We start from the raw sequence: 6,354 nt of genomic DNA on the forward strand, positions 1-6,354 counted from the left end.
TTTATTTCAGATTCATCAGTGTACAACATATAATACATAATATACATAATAAAATATCAATAAAATGCACACTGCTACTCTATGAAAGAGTTATATGAGACTTATATTAACTAAAACATATCAATATTTTTACTAATATGTAAGCAAATTTAAAACACCATGTTAAAAGAAAGATGTAGTTGCTAACCTAAGCTCAAGCAAAATGTTGAGACAAGCCCATAAAACCGTGAAAAAGAAAACAGCCACAGTGTGTGACATTTAAATTTGGTTGTACTAAAAAAGTTTTTATCTCATCATATTATCATATTATTGATGAGCTAATTAGCATCCATTTCTTAGCAAGAAGTATAAATGAAATAAAACAATCATTTGAGGTCAAGAGCTGTCCGCAAACAGTGTGCTCTACTATTCGGGAATTTGAACTATTATAGAAACAATTTTCATAAACTCCGTGACCATTAAAAACCACACTGAATCCAACTACGAGGAGGTAGTTAACAACATTTATAATTAAATAGAATTCAACTTAGGAAAGTAATAGTAGGCTTGGTTTTACTGAGTCTAATAAGAAGAGGTAATACAGTATGCAGTACTTCAGTGGAACTCAGTTATAAATCGAAACGATTTTAATACTTAAGGTTTCGAAGAAGGCCTTGAGAAACAAAAATCAAACAACACCAAATCATAGAAAGAAAGAGTTGTTTGATATAAAAATTGAATAATTTATATCAGTATACTGACACTTGTTTCGTAAAGTAATATACATGTTTTACATGCTGTTCAATTTTCATGTCAAACAACTCTTTCTTTCTCTGATTTGGTGTTGTATGATTTTTGTTTCTCTAGGCCTTCTTCGAAACCTTAAGCACCAGAAAACAACACAAAAATTATGATTCGAGATAAGACTTATGAAAATGTTTGCCAAAAGGTTCGGGTACGCACTACTTTTGTTAATTTTGATATGGTTCATTGACGTGTGGATTCAAAACACATGAAATCTTGAAGAATCTGTAAATGACAAATAATGTGAAACAGCTTTCATTATGCCCCCCTACGAAGAAGAAGGTGTATATTGTTTCAAAGATGTCGGTCTGTCGGTATGTAGACCAATTGGTTTCCGGATGATAAATCAAGACCGCTTGAGCCTAGGATCATGAAAGTTAATAGGTTTGGTGCAGAATGACCCCTATTGATTTTGAGGTTAGTCAGTCAAAGGTCAAGGACATATTGACCCAGAACAATTAAAAAAGTTTCCGGACTATAACTTGAGAAGATTTAGCTTAGGATCACAACACTTAATAGGGATGTTGATCATGACTAGCAGATGAGCCCTATTGATTTTTAGGTCCGTAGTTCAAAGGTCTAGGCTACAGTGCCCCGTAACAGTTAAACGGTTTCCGGATGATAACTCAAGAACGCTTTGACCTAGGACCAAGAAAGTAAATAAGAGGTTTGTTATGACCAGTGGATGACCCCTATTAATTTCGAAGCCAGTAGATCAAAGGTCAAGGTCACAGTAACCCGAAACAGTTAATCGGTTTCCGGATGACAACTCAAGAACGCTTCAGCCAAGGATCATGAAAGTTTATAAAGAGTTTGGAAATGACCGGCAAATGACCCCTATTGACTTTTAGGTCAGCCAGTCAAAGGTCAACGACACAAGGACACTTTGATCCAGAACAATTAAACAGTTTCCGGACGATAATTTGGAAATGCTTAGTCTTAGAATCACAACACTTGATAAGGATGTTGATCATGCCTAGTAGATGAGCCCTATTGACTTTGAGATCAGTAGGTCAAAGGTCAAGGCCACAGTGACCCGTTACAGTTAAACGATTTCTGGATAATAACTCAAGAACGCTTGGGTCTAAGATCATGAAAGTTAATAAAAAGGTTTTTTATGACCCCTTATTGATTTTGAGGCAGAAGATCTAAGGTTAAGGTAACAGTGAACCAGAACAGTTAAAGGGTTTTCGGATGATAACTTAAGAACGCTTGTGCCTAGGATCATGAAACTTAATAGGAAGGTTAATCATGACCAGCAGATGATCTTTATTGATTTTGAGGTCATTAGGTCAAAGGTCAATGCCATAGCGACCCGGTACATTTAAACTGTTTCTGGATGATAGCTCAAGAACGCTTGGGTCTAGAACCATGAAAGCTAGTAGGGAGGTTTGTCATGACCAGCAGATGACCCCTATTGATTTTGTAGTCAGTAGGTCAAAGGTCAAGGTCAATGTGACTTGGAACAGTTAAACTGTATCCGGACGATTACTTGGGAATGCTTGAGCCTACAGTCACGAAACTTGATAGGGAGGACCAGCAGATGACCCTATTGATTTTGAGGTCAGTAAGGGCTTAGGATCACCAAACTTAATAGGGGGAGTTGATCATGATCAGCAGCTGACCTTATTGATTTTTTAGGTCAGTAGGTCAAAGGTCAAGGTCACTTTGACCCAGAACGTTTGTGTACATTGACCAAATTATTTATGTTTCTTATGCAATTACTAAACACATCAATGGTCATTTCGTGTTCTATGAACTTCTATTTACATGGCTTTTAACAGTTTTAAAGATTTGTAACCCAAAAGCTGATATAATTATAATGTACTCTTCTCTAAACTATCCTAATGGTCACAAATTAGCATGGCACTTATAGTCACCAGCAGATGCAGCTGTAATTTCAGATATGTACATACGTTTTAAAATAGCTATTATATAAATGGTTGTAAAAATGGAATTTCGACTTGAAACCAGATTTAAAAATAGTTGCCCGTGTCTGTTGTGCTTACAGAAAAAATCTGCCAAAGGTTCATTAAATTGCATCTAAACATTTGAAAAACAGCAAACCTTAACGTAGTATACCAGGGTCAGATTATCTAAGATTTAAATGATAAAAAAAGATAACTGACATAATTTTAAGATTTTAAAGTACATTGGGAAAAGCAAGAATTTTCAAACTAAAATCTTTCAAGAGAATTATGTTTGAAAATTAGGTATACATTATACAAGTTATAGACATGAACATCATTTAAAGGAGCGTCTAAAGCCATGTGGTTTTAATGTCGCTGATCTCAAATCACTTGCCCCTCATCGCTTTGAGTTCTAAAACTCGCTTGTTGTGTGGAATTCTTTCATGTGAGGAAGCCGTCCATCTGGCTTGCGGAAGGCCGGTGGTTCTATTCAGGTACCCGCTCGTACCTCAAAAACAAAACAAATAACCCTCGTTTTAAGACTCATGTTAATGGCAGGTGCAATGAAATCTAGTATATGAAAAATAATCTACGGAATTAAGTTTACATGTATGTTTTTAACTTATATTTGTACTGTAAATAGTACACTTTTGGTTTTACTTTTGAAAAAGCGTATAGAGAGAGTTGAAGACATATTATACAAACAACAGTACGCATGTGCTCCGGTTAAGTAAATGGCAGTTTTAATTTATGGAGATCTAATAGAAAACAGAAACGGTTCTAGATTTTTACTAAAAGACAACCAATGACCATGTATTAAGCTTTACTATTGGGTAAGTCCCATACTAATTTTTTTTTTTTTTTTTTTTTTTTTTGTAGAAAATGGCATGTTTGACCAAAATGTTTGAGGTTAGGCCCTTTCCAAACATTTCACATATGTTGCACTATATGTAGAAATTATTTGTTTTGTTTTACGTTATCATAGTTGAAATTGTTTTGTACAAATGCTATTGTAGTTGGACACTAAGCATCCCTCTTTGATTATGTCTGACGGAAGAGTAGGAGAACTCTGTGATAGGCAGTTTTTAAATCCCACCATGACAGAACCGTTTTGATTTCTGTCTATAGGCCTGTTTCGTCGGGCCCTTAAAGGTGTTTCTCTTGTTGCTCTGTCTTTTGCAAAGGCCTTGAATACATACTTTTGGTTCTTAAGGTTTGTTTTTAATAAAATTATACAGGAACATTTTATTATTTCTTTTTTAAACTTTTGTTTCCATTGCGCGTGTTACAGAATCACCTTGCCGGGGGATTATTTCATTTATACATTCCCGTGCACCATTAACCGGTTTTAGCTCTACGGTGAAGTTTTGGCACTGACCGTTCCAAGGCAATGTCCCAATGTGTCCTTTATTTGTTCATAGTTTCCTCGTGTGTTTGCTTTGTATGCGAGTGTGTGTTATTGTTGTGTGCACATCTTCGTGCTGTGAGTTTCGTTTTTAGGTGGCTGCGTTTTCGGAACTTGACATTCTCTTTTTGATATTTATCCTTGTTTTTTTTTACCATAACCTATATTGTTTGCTAATTTATATATAATACCAGTAACGGTAGATCTGCAACACAAGACGACTTTGCTATAGTATCTTGAACAAGTCGTACATAAAAGATATTTACAACTTGAAATTTGAATTTTTGCTTGCCGTTTACGTGACAGTAGTGCACTGGGGCGTTTTTTGACTAAAGACAATGTGAAATTTTTTATTGTCTCTCATGTGATTGGTGTATGCCAAATCGGATTAATTTGTTCTAATTTCTTAGGACAGTTCCATACAATAATCAAAAATACTATTTGTTATATTTAAACTTAATTGATGAAACGTGTATTCTTTACAACATCTATCATCTGTAAGTCAGGTTTAACGAAAAAAACTGTAAGTCAACAATTTTTGTAACTGACGGACGGACGAAAAAAATGGACGAAGGGACGGAATATTGTCGCCTATTAAGATATCAAAAATAAAATCTGAAAAGTAGATCCCTCGGAAGCACCGGGAACAAGGCAAACAGTGAAAATTGCAGACCCGGTTTGATTGAGTCTGTTCATGAACAAGCTTCATTATATAATCTCTTGTATTTTTTACGTGATCGTAGGATCTAGTTTTTGACATACTTTGAACTTTTTGTTGAAATCGCTACCTCATTTAATTTTATAGAAAAAGCAACAAAACAAAAATCCGTGCATTTTATTCTTATTACCATATATCTTGTGATATAATGACTTGAACGTCTGGAGTCATTGCATCTTCCACATTTTCTGCGTTCTGTCACTTTTTTTCTAACTATGTGTTACCATAACGACCACACGTTTTGCAATAGCAACAAAATAAAACGCGTGGATGTTTTCCATATTGCCATCTGTCAACCTACCTTGCGTCATGAAAATATGTTTTGTACTTTTAAAGTTTTCGCAGGATCCCGCTTTGTGTGACTATCTGACAGGATTACTGACGGAGGTATAATCCATAAAACCCTTTAAAGGTGGTCAATCACATTTAAACAACATTTAATGACATTTTTTACTTTTTGTATATTCTGGTAGAGAATTATTTAAGGAACAAAAAGACCGATTACATAAAGTTAGATTCCTATTTGAAATGTATATTTTATTATTTTTATAAAATTTTGTAATTACTCCCCTTTAATATGAAAGTATATAAAAAGCTAGGTATTTCTTTTTATTTCGATACAATGTCTAGTTTTACATTTGCATTTGATAGACATATCAACTATTGAACAATCTGAACCAAAATGCAAGTTTAAAAGCTGTGTGTAGCTTCTGAATTCATTTATTTCCAATCTATCTTGGTTGCGCAACCAAGATAGGCAAAGGGAGGTAATAATAATTTTCCAAACTTGCGTTTCTAATGAATTCCATCTAAATACATAATTTTTAATGCAAATATTTTACAAATATATTACAATATGTCTAATATTTATACATTTCCTTAGGCAAAGTATGTTTACCAAATTTATACTTATGATAAAATAACTCTATCTTGGTTGGGCAACCAGGATAGGAAAATGAAATTCTAAAAATACCTCCAGTGAAAATCTAATTTGTATTAAGTGTTAAGTGAACATAAATGAGTGTAAATGATCAGATGCTAAAGTTTCGAACACATCCGTTACATGGCCAAAATCTGATTATCCACCTTTAAGAGTATCTGACACATATTAACATGTAACAAAGAAATAATTTTTTTTATATTACACATGAGACGAAAATTTTAAAACAATTGCAAGAGGTAAAATGGTATTATTTGAAATATTACAATAGACAATGTTTTAAGAAACCGTACGTCTCCAAGTATCCAACAGACTTCTACCTGCAGAGATATTTTCTTACTTAGTTTGTATATATACCATTTGTTTTCCTTAAATTATGACATTAGCCCAGCAAATTTTTCTGTTAATCTTTAGACCGGTAAATAGCATACACTATGGAACGCCGATTTTTATAAGGCATCAAATAATACACAATGAGCATTGCACAATAATCTGTTAAAATATTCGTTTTAACTGACTGTTTGTTACATTGAATTTTCAAATGTCGGTCCAAAAACAAACATATTCTGATTGTCTTTAACTAACGTCACTATTTACT

Source organism: Mercenaria mercenaria, chromosome 2, assembly GCF_021730395.1.
Source record: "Mercenaria mercenaria strain notata chromosome 2, MADL_Memer_1, whole genome shotgun sequence".
NCBI classification, from domain to species: Eukaryota; Metazoa; Mollusca; class Bivalvia; order Venerida; family Veneridae; genus Mercenaria; species Mercenaria mercenaria.